This window comes from Schistocerca serialis, chromosome 3, assembly GCF_023864345.2.
Source record: "Schistocerca serialis cubense isolate TAMUIC-IGC-003099 chromosome 3, iqSchSeri2.2, whole genome shotgun sequence".
Classification (NCBI taxonomy): domain Eukaryota; kingdom Metazoa; phylum Arthropoda; class Insecta; order Orthoptera; family Acrididae; genus Schistocerca; species Schistocerca serialis.
Genome location: NC_064640.1, coordinates 964,001,793 through 964,024,100, shown reverse-complemented (window position 1 = coordinate 964,024,100; position 22,308 = coordinate 964,001,793).

Below are 22,308 nucleotides of genomic sequence, written 5' to 3'. Positions count from 1 at the left end.
AATTTAGTAGGTATAAGAAATGTCACGACCACAATAGGCTGAGTTGTAGGTAAAGCAGCAAAACAGTGCAGCTGATGATCGCCGTGAACTTCCGCCAGCAAGCGGGCAGCCCCCTTGTAACCCAGGGCAGGCTGCCGTTTCTTGTGGTCGAACAGCCAACCCCTTACTGCATTCCACGATTACGCCCATGGCGAAGGCTGTGATACTGATACGAGAAGAATTTAGTGCACGAAGGCTGAGGGCTTACACATCCACACTATGTTCGTTTAGGACTTTAGCTCACGTACTCTAAACACTTCCATAGTGGCAAATGATGAAAGGTTTCTGTTCCAGTAGTATGCTGCAGCGTTGGCTCTTGCTATACCGTGCTCAGCTGTCTGTGTTTTGCCTTGCAATGCATAACTCACTCATCCAGTCGCAGCTACAACTTTTATTTATCATCATCCCAATGAACCATGGACCTTGCCGTCGGTGGGGAGGCTTGCATGCCTCAGCGATACAGATAGCCGTACCGTAGGTGCAACCACAACGGAGGGGTATCTGTTGAGAGGCCAGCCAAGCGTGTGGTTCCTGAAGAGGGGCAGCAGCCTTTCCAGTAGTTTCAGGGGCAACAGTCTGGATGATTGACTTATCTGGCCTTGTAATACTAACCAAAACAGCCTTGCTGTGCTGGTACTGTGAACGGCTGAAAGTGAGGGGAAACTACGGCCGTAATTTTTCCCGAGGGCATACAGCTTTACTGTATGGTTGAATGATGATGGCGTCCTCTTGGGTAAAATATTCCGGAGGTAAAATAGTCCCCCATTCAGATCTCCGGGTGGGGACTACTCAGGAGGTCGTCATTATCAGGAGAAAGAAAACTGACGTTCTACGGATTGGAGCGTGGAATGTCAGATCCCTTAATCGAATAGGTAGGTTAGAAAATTTAAAAAGGGAAATGGATAGGTTATAGTTAGATATAGAGGGAATTAGTGAAGTTCGACGGCAGGAGGAACAAGACTTTTGGTCAGGCGAATACAGGGTTATAAATACAAAATCAAATAGGGGTAATGCAGGAGTAGGCTTAATAATGAATAAAACAATAGGAGTGGGGGTAAGCTACTACAAACAGCATAGTGAACGCATTATTGTGGCAAAGATAGACACGAAGCCCACGCCTACCACAGTAGTACAAGTTTATATGCCAACTAGCTCTGCAAATGACGAAGAAATTGAAGAAATGTATGATGAAATAAAAGAAATTATTCAGACAGTGAAGGGAGACGAAAACTTAATAGTCATGGCTGACTGGAATTCAGTAGTAGGAAAAGGGAGAGAAGGAAACGTAATAGGTGAATATGGATTGGAGGGAAGGAACGAAAGAGGAAGCCGCCTGGTAGAATTTTGCACAGAGCACAACTTAATCGTAGCTAACACTTGGTTCAAGAGTCATGAAAGAAGGTTGTATCTGTGGAAGAAAACTGGAGATACTAAAAGCTATCAGATAGATTATATAATAGTAAGACAGAGATTTAGGAACAAGGTTTTAAATTGTAAGACATTTCCAGGGGCAGACGTGGATTCTGACCACAATCTATTGGTTATGAATTGTAGATTAAAACTGAAGAAACTTCAAAAAGGTGGGAATTTAAGAAGATGGGACCTGGATAAACTGACTAAACCAGAGGTTGTACTGGGTTTCAGGGAGAGCATAAGGGAACAATTGACAGGAATGGGGGAAAGAAATACAGTAGAAGAAGAATGGGTAGCTCTGAGGGATGAAGTAGTGAAGGCAGCAAACGATCAAGTAGGTAAAAAGACAAGGGCTAGTAGAAATCCTTGGGTAACAGAAGAAATATTGAACCTAATCGATGAAAGGAGAAAATACAAAAATGCAGAAAATGATCAGGCAAAAAGGAATACAAATATCTCAAAAATGAGATCGACAGGAAGTGCAAAATGACTAAGCAGGGATGGCTAGAGGACAAATGTAAGGATGTAGAGGCTTATCTCACTAGGGGTAAGATAGATACTGCCTACAGGAAAATTAAAGACAACCACTTGTATGAATATCAAGAGCTCAGATGGAAACCCAGTTCTAAGCAAAGAGGGGAAAGCAGAAAGGTGGAAGGAGTATATAGAGGGTCTATACAAGGGCGATGTACTTGAGGACAATATTACGGAAATGGAAGAGGATGTAGATGAAGATGAAATGGGGGATATGATACTGTGTCAAGAGTTTGACAGAGCAGTGAAAGACCTGCGTTGAAACAAGACCCCCGGAGTAGACAACATTCCATTAGAACTACTAACAGCCTTGGGAGAGCCAGTCCTGACAAAACTCTACCATCTCATAAGCAAGATGTATGAGACAGGCGAAATACCCTCACACTTCAAGAAGAATATAATAATTCCAATCCCAAAGATAGCGGGTGTTGACAAATGTGAAAATTACTGAACTATCATTTTAATAAGTCATGGCTGCAAAATACTAACGCGAATTCTTTACAGATGAATGGAAAAACTAGTAGAAGCCGACCTTGGGGTAGATCAGTTTGGATTCCGTAGAAATATTGAAACACATGAGGCAATACTGACCCTATGACTTATCTTAGAAGCTAGATTAAGGAAAGGCAATCCTACATTTCTAGCATTTGTAGACTTAGGGAAAGCTTTTGACAATGTTGACTGGAATACTCTCTTTCAAATTCTGAAGGTGGCAGGGGTAAAATACAGGAAGCGAAAGGCTATTTACAATTTGTACAGAAACCAGATGGCAGTTATAAGAGTCGAGGGACATGAAAGGGAAGCAGTGGTTGGGAAGGGAGCTAGACAGGGTTGTAACCTCTCTTCGATGTTATTCAATCTGTATATTGAGCAATCAGTAAAGGAGACAAAAGAAAAGTTCAGAGTAGGTGTTAAAATCCATGGAGAATAAATAAAACATTTGAGGTTCACCGATGACATTGTAATTCTGTCAGAGACAGCAAAGGACCTGGAAGAGCAGTTGAACGGAATAGATAGTGTCTTGAAAGGAGGATATAAGATGAACATCAACAAAAGCAAAACGAGGATATTGGAATGTAGTCGAATTAAGTTGGGTGATGCTGAGGGAATTAGATTAGGAAATGAGACACTTAAAGTAGTAAAGGAGCTTTGCTATTCGGGAGCAAAATAACTAGTGGTGGTCAAAGTAGAGGGGATATAAAATGTAGACTGGCAATGGCAAGGAAAGTGTTTCTGAAGAAGACAAATTTGTTAACATGGAGTATAGATTTAAGTGTCAGGAAGTCGTTTCTGAAAGTATTTGTATGGAGTGTAGCCCTGTATGGAAGTGAAACATGGATGATCAATAGTTTGAATAAGAAGAGAATAGAAGCTTTTGAAATGTGGTAGTACAGAAGAATGTTGAAGATTTGATGGGTAGATCACATAACTAATGAGGATGTATTGAATAGGATTGGGGAAAAGAGAAATTTGTGGCACAACTTGACTAGAAGAAGGGATCGTTTGGTAGGACATGTTCTGAGGCATCAAGGGATCACCAATTTAGTATTGGAGGGCAGCATGGAGGGAGACCAAGAGATGAATACACTAAGCAGATTCATAAGGATGTAGGTTGCAGTAGGTACTGGAGATGAAGAAGCTTGCACAGGATAGAGTAGCATCAAACCAGTCTCAGGACTGAAGACCACAGCAACATCCCAATGATCACATTTGTGTGGTATTAATATGAATCTATCTTTTGTTTAATACAATATACAACAATTAACTGTTTTTATAACACAAGGAATTATGTACTGGACAGGCATATTCTTTGATGAAATTTCATTTGTCACATGAAATTAAATCCTTATACAGTTGCGCAGAGCTATTCACCTATGCTGTAATAACATTTGTCAAACATGTGGTTCTTTATAACAGTTTTAAATTTATCCTAATTTTCCAGCTCTTTGATATGTTTCGGTAGTGCATTAAAAAGTTTGATGCCTTGATTACATACATGTTTCTGACTTTGGGTCCTTGTTACAGCTTGTAAGGGGAGTACTGTACATTGCCGTGTATGGTAATCGGTACTGGTTTTCATTTTGTCCTGATTTCTTTGGATCACCAACAGACATTTCAGAATGTATAATGATGGAATTGCTAAAATTTTCAATGCTTTAAAACGGGAACCTACAACGTGTTTGATGTGGGCTCTGGGTCATTATCTGAATAGCACGTTTTTGTAATTTGAAAATCTCATTTAGACGACAATTTGTTTTTCCCCAGGATAGTGTCCCATAGGCCGCAATTGACTGAAAATAGCCAAAATATACTAATCTGGTACAGCCATTACTACAAACTCTTGCAATTATTCTAAGTAAAAACATGCTGAATTTAGTTTTAGTGCTAAGCTCACCACATGGTCCTTCCAGTTTATCTTCTCATCAATGTGCATACCCAGAAATTTTGCACACTGTACTCTTTCAGATTCCCTACATAGTGGGATGTAGGTTGTCATGTTCACTTATTCTTCCATACTGCACATAATTAGTTTTTTTTTTTTGCATTCAGTGTTAGAGGTTGTTTGCACTGAGCCATTTTTGTGTATGTTGTAGGAGATAGTCCACAGTACTGTGCAATGACTGCTTCATATAACAAACAATTAAACTAGTATCATCAGCAAATAACACGATTCCAGCTTTTCTCTCTGACACCCGAATTAAATTAATGTAAATGGGGGAACAGCAAGGGGCCTAATACACTTCTTTGGATCTGATCTTAGTGTAATATTTTGGTGCTGTAATTTCAACCACCGGCATCCTCTTTCCAGATAAGACTCATGCCACTTTTTTTTTCCAGTCCTCTGATACCTATAGCTTCAAGCTTTTCCAAAAGTATGCTGTGGTCAACAGTGTCAAAGGCTTTTGACAGATCTAGATTTATCCCGGCAACACTTTTTCCCTCTCCAAATTTACTAATTATGTCTTTTGTGTATTCCATTACAGCTGTTTCAGTACTTCTCCCAGCTAGAAATCCGTGCTGATTACTGTTTATCACATTCCACAATTAAGATAATGTGTGACTCTATATTTCATTAGTATCACTAAAACCTCAGAGAAAGTTGGGAGAAGTGAGACAGGTCTATAGTTCCTTGTTTTAAACTTAGGGGAGGGGGTCTGTGGCATTCCCTGGGTGTTGATGCTATTGTGGGAGGCACAATGGATCAACAGATGTATCCATCTGTCCTCGAGAGCCGTGTTCACCCATACACACAGTTTGTTTTTATTCAGCATAGTGACATTTACCAGCAGTACAATGTAACACAGCTTGCAGTGTACATGTGTGGTTCAAACAGTAACAGGACGAGTTTATCATATGCCCCTAGCCACTGAAGTCATCGGATGTAAACCAATTGAGAATCTGTGGGAACCCCTCTGCCAGGCTGTATTCCCCGTGGATCCTCACATGAAAAACCTAGAACAGCTTGAATTGGCAATGAAATCAGTATGGCTCCACACCCCTGTTAGAACAGAACCTCACAGCCACGTGGGGGGGCCCCAGTTTGATTCCCAGTTGGATACAGGATTTTTGTCTCCTCGGAAAGTGGGCATTGTGTTGTTCTTGTTATCAATAAGCAAGTCTCAAAAGCAGCATAAAACGAAAAGAATTGCAGTAGGCAACTGATCAAGCCCAGATGGGGTCTGCCAGTCATTAATGCCATATGATCATTTCATTGAATCTCTCGCAATGGTGTGCACCGCAAAAAGAGGTTATTCAGGGTTTTGACGGGTAGTCACATTAACGTGTCTGGACAGTGTATTTTCAGAAGAAATGAAGGTAGCAAACTAAATAAATCATAATTACATTATTACTCCACAGTGAACCACAGGAGACCAAGGGTCCATTGTACCAAAATACTCATAAAACATCCTTGAATCACCACCTGAATTTTGTCAGTGGAGTTCATTTCACCCTTTATGTAGGAGAAAATGAGAAACCTCCATAAACAATCTCGGAGGAGCCTCATATCTGATGTACACTGATAAGATATCATTCCAGTTGCTACTTTGGACTTCTGATCACTGTATGTTTCTGAGCAAAGGCCATAATGTTCAGACTTTGGTGACCAATCTGGACAAAAGCTTTTCAATTTTGAAAAAATATCCTTGTTTGTTTATAGCCCATCACATTTAGCATACTTGGCTATTGCTCCCTCTTTGGTACGTTTCCCTTTCTACTGCTCTAGGTGGAATGAAGTGATCATATGGACATTGATACCTAGGAGTCACTTGCTGGGTAAGTTGCAGGTCTTTTCTGTTGACCCCATGGTGGGTTACTTTCATGCTGGCGATGAAGAATCAGTGATACGGACAACATATCACCCACTCCCTGAGCATAGAGAATGTGTGACATGGCAGTCAGATGTGCTGACCACTCAGTGAAGTGGGTCGATAGATGCTACTCTAGGTCATTTGCCTCCCCTCCTCACATATTTTATAATGTGCCTTTTACATGCTCTTTCATCAAGCCTTCTCACATGGGACTATTCTCTCCCAACTAATATGCTAATACCGGGAGACAACAATGACTGTTACCTCAAAGCTAACCCATGTCCAACCTGTTCTACATGCCTGTCCAGTTCTCAGCAGCACATTCTTTGGACAAAATGTGACCTATCTTCATACACATGTTACTTGATGGTATATGTAAGAGAACAATGTGTCTATTGCTTCTTGTACAAGGTGTATCTGGAAAGTTTGGTGAATGGTCTCAGAAAATGAAGGGAACATAAGTTACAAAGTAATCCCCATTAGCTACAAAACACTTCTGGCATTTGTTGTAAAGCTATTGGAAACTGTCTGCAAACAATTCTTGTGTAGTCACTGAACACACAGTTGGATATCTGCGCTATTATAGATGAGAGGCGGAGCCACCAGTACAATCCACAGATCAAGCAATGGTGTTCATCATCTTCCCTGCCTCCCAAAAGAAGTTTTTTATCAAACTCTGGGATTAAGACATATCAATCACAATTTTTGATGGAAAGGGCTTGATCCATGATGAATTTCTACCTGTGGGGTGTTGAGAAGACAATGAACTCCATATCACTTACTGCTGCGAGGTCTGTGGATAGTACTGATAATATCAGGTATCATCTCCGGCAATGATGCAGACATCCAGCATTGTGTGCCCATGGTGATTTAAGTGATTCCACAAGAAGTGTTGGCTGACCATTTCCTACAGTTTGACAGCTGAAGTCAGAAGTCTGTTGTAGGTAATGGTGATTACTCTGAAGGCCGGTAAAAGCATTTTGTTTATAACTCTTGTTTCTTTCCAAGACAATTCATCAAATGTTCAGATGCATTTTGTACACTCTAAGACATAAAAGAGGCTCTACAAAGGAATTTTCTGAATGGGATGGAAACCAGTAGGAGTGATGTACAAGTACCAACAAACAAATCATTACGTTCTCAGAAAAACTGGATTATTTATTCCACAGAAAGAGCTTCACAAATTGAGCAAGTCAATAACACATTGTTCCACCTCCAGCTTTTATGCAAGCAATTATTCAGCTTGGTATTGATTGACAGAGTTCTCCTGAGGGATATTGTGGCAAATTCTGTCCAGTTGGTGTAGTATATTGTGAAAATCCCAAGCTAGTTGGAGACTCCAGCCCATAATGCTCCAAACATGCTCAGTTGGAAGGAAATTCAGTGACCTTGCTGGCCAAGGTAGAGTTTGGAAAGCATGAAAGAAGCTCTAGAAATTCTTACCATGCACATGCTGGCATTATATTGCTGAAATGTAAGCCAAGTTTGGTGGCACAGATCCTTTGTACCAGCACCTACCTGTCAACTGGTTGCAGCAGTTTGCCGGCAGGAAATCCGAGCAGAGACCTAATGTACTGCAACTCGCATCAGGAAAAAATCGTAATTTTGAATGAAATACTGGAAAAACTTTTGTAAATTATGAACACTGATAATGTAGACGTTCACTGCCAAGCCCGTGCTAATCTTAACACTGTCATGCACAGATCCTTTCATTTATGTTAGCAAGTTTATGTTGACGTATTTCCCAAAACCTGAAGAGCTACTAAGCATAGATTGTTCTTAATAGTATGGCGAGCATTTCCATTTAAGATTATCAGTGTGCAATGCACTCATGATTTTACTCACCAATCTGCCACGTGGAATTACTGTGTTTTCTCATATGCAAAGTTACTTAGAAAACTGAACTTTCTAAAAAACACACCAGAATATATATGCCTACACTTTTAGTTGTGCTACACATTTAAAAACTGGCAAACTGTAACTTCCTTTGCATCTCATACTACATGTGGCCATACCATTTAAAGGCAGGGCTCTGGATCCTTACACTGCTGTCAGCATTCTATATATCCAAGAGAAAAGATGCACAAAGAATACTATGTTACTTTCTGATTGGTCAGTTTTCTTTAAGGCCAATAGAAAAACATTATTCTCCTACATTAGTCCACGCTTTTCATGACTTTCACAAAATAAATACTAAACATTGTGATACTTTACATTATTAACAAAGTATGAACCATTTTCATTTGCACTCGAATTGGCTTTCCTTTCAGCATAAACTTACTTAACATATTATGATACTAAACTCCCCACTGTACAGTGTACATCAGCAGAACAATGATCTACATATTTACTATAGACCTCATTCACATTGCTATAAGCTTATACAAAACAGTACAAACATAAACAAACAAAAGAGCCATCAAGAAATAAACAGAAAAATTCCCAAAAACATTCTCTTGACCTGTTTCTTGAAAGTCTGTGCACTACCTGACTCTGGTGGGTGAAAATTAGAACTACGTACTCGACTGAACTGTTTGAGACCGTCTGTCACTGTACAGGTGTGAGTCACTCTCCCGATACACCGGGGCAATATAAGGCACCACTCCTCACAAGGATGGCTTGCTATGAAAGGCAACATAATGGTACTTAGAACATTGTTGTATGCTGTAAGAAAGCCACAGATGAAAACCAAAAAGAGGTCCTTCTGCAAAATACAAATGGAATCCCAGTCAATCACTCCTGGTTATCAGGCAGTAGTCAGGTTGGTATCACACTGCAGTCCAAAGCATCTCCAGACATGTCTTTGCTGGCCATTGGTCTCAGTTCAATCCACTCCCATCATTGAGATTCCAGGCAGAAGACGTGCCTGGAGATGACCCGATAATCAAGAGGAATCATCTGGGGTGCCATTAGTTTCGTAGCAAGATCCCTTCAGTTTTCATCCACAGTGCTATGTCAACAATGTGCTACACCCCGTTTTATTGCCCTTCATTGCAGACGACATTGAGATAACATTTCAGTCAGATATGCCTACCTGCATATGAGAAGAGCTTCTACTGCTCGTCTTTATGCTTTCCGAGACCTGCCATGCCCAATTGAGAATAGAGTGCTATGGGCAGGGCCCTCCAAACATATTGGGATTTCAGTGCTCCAGTCCACAATTTAGACACAATTTGGCATGATATCTCCCAGGAGTACATCCAACAACTGCATCAACCAATATCAAACCAAATTACTGCCTGCGTATGGGCTGCAGGTTGTCAATGCATTAATGACTCCCTCAGTTTGTGATGCTCTTCCTGTTGAATAACTCATCCAAGTGTTCTGAAATTGTAATCATTTGTTTCTCTGCACATGAACATCACATCTACTCGTTTCAACCCTTTGGATAATTCCTGTGTGGTGCAACTTTCTTCTTTCCATAGAGTGTACTTTAAAAATTGTGTAAACATCCTTATAAGGTCACCAGACAACATATTAGTCACCATCTTAAAAGAGCACAGAGGTCCCTTTGAAGTGCTGTAGATGGAGTAGAACTGATACCTGCCAGTTATCTGAGCCTTCACTGCTGACATAAACCACATCATTGAAGAGGTGTGTATGTGCCAGTCGATTATAAGGAATCGGTGTAGTACAATGGATTGAAACCACAGATTAGAGCTATTGTCTTTGGATGTGCCAACGAATTAAGTTGTCCAATTTGTTGGTGCATCAGTGAAGACTATCCAGCTTGTCTACAAGGAATGTTGTACCACATAATAATAAAAGTGGCCACATTAAGATCCTAACTCGTAGTTTGTCATAGAGATGAACGTTATAAGTTTCCATTGACAGTCAGTCTCAAACACAACAGGGATCACTGCAGACCCATGTCTACTAGTTTTCAGCCAAATACTGTGATGGCAAGTTGCATGCAATGGGTCCCTTGCAGAAGACTACTGAGGCATAAATATGTACATGTTGTCAGTGGAGCAAATACCACATAAACTGGACAGTAGGTGACTTGAGATGTGTGGTGGTTTTGCCTCTTTCTGAGAACATAGCAAGGGCTCTGACAGCACAATAAGGTTTTTAACCTGCAATGGGCAGAGGGTCTCAAAAGTTACAGCATCCAAACTAATTAGACCTAAGGTATTCACACCATGTTTGGCTTATGTGACGTAGTGTCACAAAGATTTTATGCAGGTTAATCAGTTGAACATTGCGCCCACCACCACTGGTGCACACATTTCCAGTCTGTTATCAGGATCTATCCACATTCAGCACATTATGTCTGCATCACCTGTGGCAAGGGCAGAAATGATTTTGTTCATTAAATTTTTGATGTGGTTGACAGCTGCTTGGTAGACTCTGTCCTTGGTATATGCTGATAGAAACAAGCCCATCTTTCTAATGCCTGGTGGCCTAGAACATCAGGGAATAGGACCACCCCTGCCAATTCAGCATACTTCGTAACACCTGGTCTGCAACAGTTTGAGCCCAATGTGGCAGTGCACCATATTACTGGAAAAAGACTGTGTCTCAGGAGTCAGCCAGTCACAGTAACAGCCTGAGCATATCAAAGTAACGGTTTTGTTTCTGAGGAAAAAATGGTCCCAGAATACCATCAACCACACAACACATTCACTATCATGTACCTCTTCCATCACAGTATGTGGATTGGTTGTGCCGGCAGTTGGTAATATATCATTATCTTCTCACAGGATATGTATATACTGTGAATTGCCAACAAAACTGGCACAATCATGCATATTCAAATGCAGAGATATGTAAACATACCGAATATGGCACTGCAGTCGGCAATGCCTATATAAGAAAACGAGTGTCTGGCACAGATGTTAGATTGGTTAGTGCTGCTACAATGGCATCTTATCAAGATTTACATGAATTTGAATGTGGTGGTATAGTGGGCGTACGAGCAATGGGACAAAGCATATCCAAGGTAACAATGAAGTGGTTATTTTCCCGTATGAGCATACAGTGAATATCAGGAATCTGGTAAAACATCAGATCTCCGACATTGTTGCATCCGAAAAAAGATCCTGCAAAAACAGGATCAACAACTGAAGAGAGTCGTTCAAAGTGACAGAAGTGCAATCCTTCTGCAAATCTTTAAATGTTGGGCCATCAACAAGTGTCAGAGTGTGAACCATCATCGATATGAACTTTTGTAGCTGAAGGTCCACTTGTGTACCCTTGATGACTGCACGACACAAAGCTTTATGATTCACCTGGGGCCATCAACACTGATATTGGACTGTTGACGACTGGAAACATGTTGCGTGGTTGGACGAGCCTCATTTCAAACTGTGTCGCACAGATGGACACGTACAGGCATGGAGACATCCTCTTGAATCCATGGACACTGCATGTCAGTAGGGGACAGTTGAAGCTGGTGGAGGCTCTGTAATGGTGTAGGAGGCGTGCAGTTGGAGTGATATGGCTAGGTATGACCCTGAAAGGTGACACATACAAAAGCATCCTGTCCATCGGGGATTCCGATGGACTTCGGCAATTCCAGCAGGATAATGATACACTTGACATGTCCAGAATTGCTACAAAGTGGCTCCTGAAACACTCTTCTAAATTTAAACACTTCCAGTGGCCACCAAACTCCCCAGATTTGAACATTGAGCATATCTGGGATGATTTGCAATGTGCTGCTCAGAAAAGACCCTCACATAGCCCTGCATGCAGCATTCACAGTGTCAATTCCTTCCATCACTACTTCAGACACACAATCGATTACTAAACTTAGCCAGCATGCACTGTACAACTGATGGGTGTTATGAAGATCTTACATACTTTCCTCAGAGACAATTTTATTGTTTGTTTGCATATAATAAAAGTAATGTGTGGGTGAATACTTTAATCAAAACTGAAGATGAATGCCCAAAAATAGAGTGAAGTTCCAATATTTGTAGCCCTTGATATGTACATGAACTTTACTTTTAAAAACAAGAGAAGAAGGCTTAGATATATCATGCAAGATTTATTTTCTGGTAGTTTTTTTTTATAGTGATATCAATGTAGGTAAGATGTAAAGAGAGATTGAGAGGGGGCAGGGTTTTTTTTTTAAATAGTAAGTCTTCATAATTGTGATGGCAAGATTTGTCATTGAGTAGGTAGACTGGTGCTGTATCTGTGTTGAAAGATATTTCAGTTCCTTCAAGAAAGTCAAATTTCTTGCCTGGTTCTTTTCTACACATTTTGCCACAATTCTTGCCCAGCAAGTCATTCTGCAAAGTCGGATTTGTTCTGGATGTGAAGACAGAGTGCATCCCTGTGCTTCTACCAGTTTGTTAATTGAAGAAGTTTGGACATACCTGACTTTTGATATTCTTTCTTAGTGCTTTCAGTTCTGTGGATGATATTATTCTGTATTTTGTTGGTTGTGAAGAATCTTATTTTTATGTCATACTGTAACAACAACAACGACATTGTACTATTGTACATATAAATAATATTTTTTCCATCTGATTTTTCGTTCAATTACTCAAGTTTATGTTCTGATTTCATTTGTTTTCTTGTTTCATGCCATTGTGTTAAGAAAACTGTAAACAATTTTCAATGTGAATATTAATGTATATGTCAAATTTCAAGCAATATTGTAATAGAATTGAAGTGTAACAAATGTTGAGACTGTTGTAAGATGTTAAAATTGTAATTGTGCGTCTGGTCCATATGTAGGCAATGTATTAGGATATGTAGAATGCAAAACGTCGGGTGAATACCCTGTCTGTAAGGGAGCGGTAAAAGGTGGATGGCAGGCGAGCGCGGGAAAATGCACGCGGCCACTGTACGGCATAACGGGCTCAGCAGTAGTAGCTGGAGTTTGGCATTGGTCTAAGCAACACGTTCTGGAGCGAGGAGGCTCTCCTGGAAGACGTAGTTTCATTGAGCCTCGGGTATGCCGTTCCAACGCCTATACAGCATGGCAAAATTCCATAGGCACTAAATGGAAAAGTACTGCGACGCTATGAAGAAATAAAGTGCCAATACATCAAGATCCATAGCTGTGGTTGTATGTGTGCTCTGTGCCTCGCCGCCCGCCAACCGCCGCATCGATACAAACAGGTTGAAACTTTTAGTACTGTATTGGTATGGACCAGTGTTACTTTTGTTCCATAACAACTTAAATTTTACCACAACTTTCCTATCATTTAATTATCCTCACAACTAACCTAGACAGGGTCCTTTCCAAATGTTGTGCAATCCGAGTGTCCCGAGATGAAATATTAAAGTTTGTGTTAATAATAATTACCTGCAGACCTAACTATGTTAGAATGGTGTTTAAAGAATTGTTTTGTTAATGAACCAGTAAATGAATAACGAAGGTCCGACAAAGTTGGAAGATAACTTTATATCTGTCTCAAAATAATTAAACTTCATTACTAAATCAATATTAAAGGTATTTAAATGAGTAGGAAATAAGATAAAAAGAGTAGTAACTCATATATTGGAAATCTTGAGCGCATAATGGTGTCAGTAATTAATTTTTTTTAATACAGTGATCATAACAGTTTCAAGCCCCCCCCCCCACCCCTTTTCTTTTTTTTTTTTATTCATTTGAATTCTGAAGTGTTCTAAATTGATTTGACCAGCAAAAATTTATCAGTGTTTTATCTTTATTAAAATTGACATTTTGTTTGTGGCTCGAAATTGCTATTTCTAGGGTAACCTATGCCCGATTTTTATCAGATCAATAGACAGTACGAAATTTTGTAGTAAACATTATAGTGTAGTGTTATGTATATATGGATTATCCATATAAGTACAGAAAGTGAAATTATCAGTTCAATAGATTTTTCTGGTTCTAAAATTCACTATATTATGCAGTGTTACTACGTGTTGTTTTGCATGAATGTACATCAACTTGTACAGGAAAGAAACTCAGTTAATGCCTAATTAGGCTGGCGACTGTATTATTAACAAATTGGTAGCATCTTCTGTGTTGCTTTTTGTCTGTTCTGATGTGTAGTTGCATTTCGAACTTGCTTGACATATCATTGTTATTACAGAGTGGGTGTAAGTCTGATTTGCCTCCATTCAGGTACACGCGGTCAATATCTATACAAATATCCTTTCTCGTAAGCTGAAGCCCATTAACTTACCATAATACAGGCTTTAATGAGTATCGTGTGCCCCAAGCGCAACACGTTTACAATACAACTTGAAGAGGTTGGCAATTTGGTATGAAATCTTCCATAAGGAAGGTCAGCTTATTACAAAAATGGTCTTCCTGTTTGGGGGTGGTTGTCCAGAAATTGGTTGGTTTAATTTATGTATTACAGCAGGATTGTATTCATACTGGAGGCAGCTGATTTTACAATTTTTGTTTCTTTTTATCTTTCACTTGTATCCATTAGGTCTTTAAGCATGTGATTAAACATTCTTTTGAAGAATGCTTTTTTATATTGATCTGGATAGCAAGGAGGGTTATGTATGGCAACACTGGTAATTGTAGCATTTCTATATAAGGCTTTGTTAATGTCATCTGGTGTTTCATTTCTACAGTGAAGTGAACTGAATATTGTGGTGTAATTTATTAATTTCTTCAGCTAGATTTTCTATTTCCTTTGGTTGTTCTGTTGAAAAGAATGAAATGAGAGTGTTGCAGTTTTCTGTATTTACACTGAATAAACATCCACAATGAACAAACTTAATCCAGGTCCCTACAGCTGTTGCGCTATAATCTAGTGTAAATTCCTGCACATAAGAAAGGGATTCTGAACTCGTGTCCATAAGCTGCACTCATATGCAATACTTATAGAAATGCTTTTGGTTGTCATTCAGTACAGTGGTTCTACCTGACAGCAGTTTCTGGTGACTTAATGCATTACTGTCCCAATAATAATTTTTGCCACACTTTGTGTGTTTCAGGACCTGCCAAGCAGAACACTGCCGCCTCCCGACAGTTCTCTCAAAACCCGCTGATGTAAGCACGGGGGTTAGAATGCTTTCGAGTCTCGCAGCCAGACCACTAACAAGGTTTTGCCTCCTGCTGATCACTGAACCCACAGACAGTCTGGTTTTCTTTTTGTGAAAGTGAAAATTGAACCATTGCGGGTGCTATGATTGTCAGTTTCTATTAACATGACACAAGCAGAGTGGCAGGTATTATAAAAAACGGAAAGGAAAACAGGTCCCATATCTTGGCTAACTGTTGTTTACTTCTTTGATTTGTTAAGCAATGCACTAATAACAGCAGAATGCCAAAGTTATAAATTGTACGAGGTGAAGTGAGATATTACACTTGAAATCATTACAGCCCACTATAAAGTAGTGATTGCTTCTCCCAAGTGATGAAAATGTGGTCCATAAAGAAACCTTCATTATTGCAGTAGGCAGTGGGTCATTGATGTTTAGTATGCTTGAGAGCTGTTCTTTGTTCACGCAGTTAGTGATCAACACAGTGTTGCTCATGAAAAATGACATCTTAGGCATGTATTGACCTAACAAAAACTCCCAGTTAGTGAGCAAAATATGTCTTTAAAGATAATTAATTCCAAATGCAATCATTTGAACTTTTTACTCACAGAGGCAAGAATTCCTCTAAGGTTTGAGATGGATGTAGACACTCCTGTTAGCAATACCTGTTAAGTGTTCTGATAATGAATTTACACATTTGTCTATCTGGCATGGCAGTTCACTATATTTTTTTTCCCTTTCTGCTGGTGTGTGTGGCTTGTTCTCTTGTGCCCCTAGTCAAGAGGACCAACTGTCATGGTCTTAAATAGTCCTTGATTGGCATACGTAATCCTTACTTTGTGCCACTAGATCTTTCAAAGGAACATAAACATTTCACTTAATTTTGCTGTCTCTTCTCAGACTTGAGAACCCAGTTCCATGCACCACCTAGATTATATAGCCACTGGCCTGAGTGGAGTGATTCTCACACATTCTAATTTCTCATTTCATTGACTTTTAGTTCTCTCTTTGCTTTCCACTAAATCACAAGTTCTAGAAAACTTGTCTCTTAAGCACTGCTTCATAAAATTCAGTAAAATGTATGCTCCCAACATAAATGAACTCTGCTTGGCAGGAACCACACAGAAGACCTGACAATTTAGTTTGATTTTGGATTAGAACAACCGGTGTTGGCAGTAAACATTTTTCTAATTTTGGTGTGGAGCAACCTTACTTACCTTCTATTGTTGTGACAGAAATACTAATAAAGAGTTAACATCTGTTATACTGTACTTGGTCCAAACAAGTTTATTTCTACAGTGTCTGCTAGGATGCCATTGTTTATTAATGAACAATATAAACCACATAAAAGTAAATGAGAACAACAGGGTTTAGGAGCATACTTGGCACAACCACTGTAGTGGAAGTGTTTCTAACTGGATGATAAGACCGTGGTCAGTACTGGAACCTGCAAGATATTGGTAATTACTTGTATTTTGTGGTCGTTCCCTGAAAGTACCTTATCTTGCTTCTGCCCTAATATAAAAATGAAATAGAATGTCTTCTAGTGTAGAGCCTCTTGTAGAATTTTAACATTTTAAGGTAGTTCCTAGAACATGTTTCAGTATTCAGGTTGCAAAAGAAAATTTAGGAGCATCTGTCAATATTTTCAGTTGTATAACTGGTGTCAAAATGTACATATCTGTTGTTCAACAGTATTCAATTTGTAAGTATTTCAAGAGAGATGCTCTTTTTAATTTATTAAATGCCACATCAGTAAAGTGGCAATCTATGGGATCAAATTGAGGCAAATGCTCTGAATACTTTAAAACTGTAAAATTTATGTTGAAACTGAGAAGGTTACAGATGCACTACACACAAGCCTTAGAACAAAATGAATAGCAATGAATGTAAACAAAATTTGAAAGAGGTTTTGTTTTGATGTTTAAGTGCTGGCACAGAATGCATTGACTTGTTTACTAACAGTTTGTAACCTTTGAGTTTTGTTTTGTCATCAAAGATGATAAGAGCTAATAAATTTATTGCCAATAACAATGAACATGAAGGAGTTATAAGTCTGTCTTGTATCGATTGGCCAAAATTGAAAACTGTAATTGGTTAATGTGAGAACAAGGGGACATAAGTTGCTGTATCCACTGTGACAACATAATCTGGATCTTAGTGAAACAAACTCAAATGAATACAGATATTATTTAGTTATATTTATTAGCTATTCTAGTTCCCCTCAACAATGTAAAATTCCCTTTGGCTATGAGTTTTAGCATTATTGCAGCAAGAGAGAATGAATGTAAGGTATTTCAGTGTGTACAAATATTTTGATGAATTTTCATTTTCAACAAGCAGTACATTCTGGTTGTAGTGTTGCTTGCTGTAGGCATCCAATTTTAAATGTATTGGACCTAATTATTGTTTCTATTGTAAACATGACTAGTGTTAGTGTTCATATAAAAACAGTAGCACATATCATGTAGCTCTACTTGCTGAAGAGCTACTCAAGTCAGAATATTACAACCTATTTGTAGCCCACCTTATTGGTGAAATTATTGTAGATATGGAGTTTCATTTAAGTTGTCATTTGGAACAGAAGCACACAATAAAGTTTTTTGAGACCAGCAGAACTGCTTTTCACCCATGTATGTAGGTAGGTAGTTCTAACAATTTTTCGTCCAGTGAGTCTTCCACCTAGCCTATGGTTTCAACACTATGTAGCAGTGACAGACTGCAGGTAGATAATAGACAACTACCAAGTGACCATTGGCATACATCACTGTTTCTGTAAGTTGATGATAAAATGAACCTTTAAGTAATAAAAATAATCAAGTATATAGCTGCACATTAAATAGTGTTCCATGGAACTTAAATGCCAAATAATTAAAGAAGTAAAACAAAGACCACTTAATAAGACAGGACACAATGTTTCTTGTAACAAGTGTAGTGCATTGTTACTAAAGACATTTTCAGTGAAAATATATATCATGTATGGTCACAAATTATAATGCAGTGTTTGTTAATGTTGTAACGTGCCTACGAAACATTTATGGTTGAAATTTACTGTTCTTTTCTGTAAAAGATAGATGAATTTAAAAAAATTCTAATGTTCTTCTTAACTTTGTTGGTTCCTTTGTTCCCATTACCTATTCCGTATACGAGAAATATTAACAGTGAGGCTGTTCAGACTGCTTTGTTTTTCTGTACAGCATGGAGTAATTACTTCGTAGCTTATTATCCCAAAAGTCTCATCATTGAATAATATCAGTTACATAAACATTATAATTGCCTGGTTAAAAATGTTGTACTGCATGAAAGACATTGTAATTCTACAGAGTTGCAGTTTTACTACCTTTGAGCTGTGTACATTTTTAAGTTACAAGTGAGTATCGGCTTTATACTGTAAATGTCTTGGTAAGCTTTCCAGTGGAACAACCAGAAATCTGCGTGCAAATTAACACCCTTTATGCAGTGTAGGTAATGGTAACAGCTCTTTTCATATACAGGGTGTATTAAAACAAAAAAACTACATACACACAATTTTCGAGTGTTTAGGAGAGAAAAAGAAGCTTTTTTATGTGACTGCCTCTAAATTTCTTTCATTATAGGGGGAGACAATGTTGGTGTATGAAGCACTGCAGAAGAACGGGTTACCAGTTCAGCTGAATGTACTGCCATTATTCACACTTGGTTGTTTTGAGCAAGCATATTCCAGTTGTGCCATAATGTAGACAGGCGATATTTTCAGAAATGCCTGTATACCAATAATCACACCATCTCTTGAGCATTACTAACATCAAAACTTTAACATATCCATATCAGGAACATGGTGCACACCTTTGACCCCACAAATTCTTTGTAAATGTAGTTTTCTCTTTTTTTTACACAATGTATACAATTTTTTAGGAGTAGCTTCATCCCCAAGCAGGCCAGAGAGTAACAACCTCAGGATAAAAAGCAAGTAGCTATACAGGACAGAAGAGTTGGAGCTTGACTAAGGTAAGTCAGAAAGTACCTTTGTCCTTGAATCACATTACCTGTCATGACTAGAGACAGATAAACAAACCAAAGATAGTTCAACTGTTAAATAACACCCCTTGCTACCCACACACACTGTTTAAACATAATTTCCATCATAAGCAAAAATTTACATTAACAGGTGACGGGCACTTCCATTGAAGTTCAAAGTATGAGGAGCATCCTGAAAGTAAGCACCAAATCATTCTACTGCCACTGCAGCACTTGTGTTGTAGGTTCACACATTTCTCTGGTTCATTGTCTTTCCACAGTCAACACTGGAGCGGGATTTTGTTGTATTTCTATTTGTTAGTGATCATTCAAAATGTTTAAGACAACCTCTGAGCCCAGTGACTGTGAAGTGTGCTATGTTATGTTGTGTTTCAACACACAGAACATTAAGCCAGCTGAAATTCATCAACTTGTAGATATTTATGGTGAGAAAGTGGATGAGACTGTTTGTTAAACTTTCATGGTGAAGCATGTATTGGACAGCCTTCTGTTGTCACTGATGGTACGTGTGAGAAAATGAATTAGAACATTCATGAAAACAGATGGTTCACAATAAGAATGTATTTATGACTCAGCGATAAATTGCTTAAATTTTTGTGAATTGTGTTCCAAAAATGGCTACAAAATTATGTGCCTTGGCAGGGTTTTGACATTTCAGCACTGAATACAGCGATGAGGAAGATGAATTCTTAAATAGTATCATGACTGGTGATGAAACTTGGGTTTTTTTCATGACACTCCAAAATAAAAACAACAATCTATGGAGTGAAGGAACTCGCAGTATGACAATCCTCCTCCTCCTCCTCCTCCTCCTCCTCCTCCTCCTCCTCCTCCTCCTCCTCCCCCCCAACACCCCCCCCCCCCCCAAAAAAAAAAAAAAAAAATCAGAACGAAGTTGTCAGTGCAAAAAAATCAGGTGAAATGGATTCTAGGACCTACAAGACATTCTGCATGTTGAGTTCCTTCTCCGAACTGAAATCATGAAAGCGGTATGATACTGCAAAACACCGAGAGAACTCCATCACACTATTCAAAACAAAAGGTGTGAAATTCTCAATCGAATCATTATGTTGCTTCATGACATCACGTTTCATTTCTGCTGGTGGCACTGAAAACCTTACTAACAATTCAGTTGGGAATAGTTCGACCACCTGCCAATCAGTGCTGATCTCACATCTTCCGACTACCACTTTTACTTCATCATCAAGCAGGATGAAGGTGCTTCAACTCCAATGATGATGTAAGAAAGTGTGATCAGTATTGGAGGTCTTCACTGGTGGTATCTTTCTATGACGAGGGCATAGAAAAGTTGGCTTACTGCTATGACAAATGTCTGAACAATGGTGGCTGTTATGTAGAAAAAGAGTATTTCTTCAGAAAGCAAATTTTGGTCTGAAGAAATGTTTTCATGAGTCCTTTTCCCACAATGGTACTTACTTTTCTGGCATGCCTTGTATATTTTAATGTCTTTTGGCATACCAATGTGGGTATAAAAGTTGACAGAGAACATCCCACATCCTCTTCTTTACTGCAGTCACATAATGGGAATACACAAAGCCAATATGAACCACCTATTTTCTATTAGCAGCCAAGTTTGACCATGAGGTGTGTTAAGAATGTTGTTGAATCTTCTGGATCATACATAGGGTTATTCAGCTGCCCATGCCATAAAATTTTATGGAACCTGCAACATTTCAAGAACCACACCCATGCACACTGTTAGGCCTACAAAAACAATGAACAGGATCTTTTTTATGAAAATTAACTACATTAAATATTGTACTGGAATAAGTTTTTGTTGGAGACCACAGTTTCTGTGTCATTCAAGAAAAATGCATTTGAATGCCATTTTTGTACTTTTTGTCGAATAATTCAAAAACTATGGCCTCTAGCAAAAATGTACCCCCCCCCCCCCAAAAAAAATGACTACATTAAATTTCCCACAAAAAGATCCTGTTCATTTTTTATGTAGGACTAGTAATTTGCATGCAGTGAGTGAGAGAAATGAAAATCTTGCCCATGACATTTGTAGGCATTGCAAGTTGCATAAAACTCATAGGTAGGGGTAGTTTAATCATCCTCTACAGGTTTTTCATGCCAAAAGAACTAATATAGGATTTCTCTGGCTTCATAAACAGCTCAAGAAACATTTTACACCACATTAATGTATAGTGTTTGCAGTTTTCTTTATCAGAAAATCCTTTCTCATTGCTTTCCTGACCACAGAAAATTCCTACATATAGCCAACTGTTTTTGTTGTGGTCTTCAGTCCAAATACTGGTTTGATGCAACTCTCTATGATAGTCTGTCATATGCAAGCCTACATCCATTTAAACCTGCTTACTGTATCACCCCTTGCTCCCCCTCAACACCAAATTGATGATTCCTTGATGCATCAGGGTATGTCTTATCAACCAGTTCCTTCTTTTAGTCAAGTTGTGCTGAAAATTTCATTTCTCCTCAATTTCATTCAGTACCATCTCCTTAGTAATTTGATCTGCAACAGCATAATTATTCTATAAGACACCTCTATGTGCATTGCAGAGGGTATCTAGTACCAGTCCTAGTCATATATCCACCTCTGTAACTTAGTGTTCACTGCTGCGGCCTATCATGGGGAGGACACAGGTTTATATTCCCGGTACTGCCAGGGATTTTTCCTGGGTGAGAGGATTGGAACGGTGTACATTCACCCTTGTGATGCCAACTGAGGAGCAACTCGAGCAAGCAGGGCTCAAAGTCAAGAAAACTGACACAGGCAGGATAGTGGTGTGCTGGATGTCATTGGCAGTCGATGGCACGGTGGTTGGCCAGTACCGATGGACAGAGTTTACCTTCATGTTTCATCCATGTAATCATCAAAATTTCTTTCTAGAAACACATTTCAAAAGATACTATCCTTTTCTAGCTTGAACTGCTTGTTGTTCACATCTTGTTTTGGAGCAAGGCTACACCTCCAGAAAAGACACCTTAACATTTAAATTTACATCCTCTCTTAACATATTCCTCTTTTTCAGATATTCTTTCCATCAGACAGTCCAGCCTGCATTTTATATCCTCTCTG